The following is a 389-nucleotide window of genomic DNA, read 5'->3' as shown; positions in this document are numbered from 1 at the left end:
GGAGAGAGGAGAGAAGAGACAGTAGAGAAGGAAGAGAGAGGGAAAAAATTAGAATAAAGAAAGCAAGCAGTCTGCTTCCCCCGGCCCTGTTTTGTTTTCTCTAATTGGTCCTGGGGGAGGCGAGGAAATTGGACAGAGGCAGGGCTGGGCGAGCTGGACTGCCTTTAATTGGCTCCTTTTTTTAACTGGAGGGGAATCAAACAGGAGAGCGAGCGACAAAGGGTGGGAGAGTGAGGGACCAAACGAGGAGACGCGAGAAGGAGGGAGGAGGAAAGGAGGCGGGGGCCGAGGGGCGGGGGGAGCGCGGAATGAAAAGCTCTGAGGGGGAGAAAAGCAGCACAGGGAAGCCCAAGTTGTCTAGCGAGCGGAGCGCTCCCGCGGCCCTGAGC

The sequence above is a fragment of the Chrysochloris asiatica genome, unplaced genomic scaffold, assembly GCF_000296735.1.
Source record: "Chrysochloris asiatica unplaced genomic scaffold, ChrAsi1.0 scaffold00038, whole genome shotgun sequence".
NCBI classification, from domain to species: domain Eukaryota; kingdom Metazoa; phylum Chordata; class Mammalia; order Afrosoricida; family Chrysochloridae; genus Chrysochloris; species Chrysochloris asiatica.
This window is presented reverse-complemented; position numbering follows the sequence as displayed.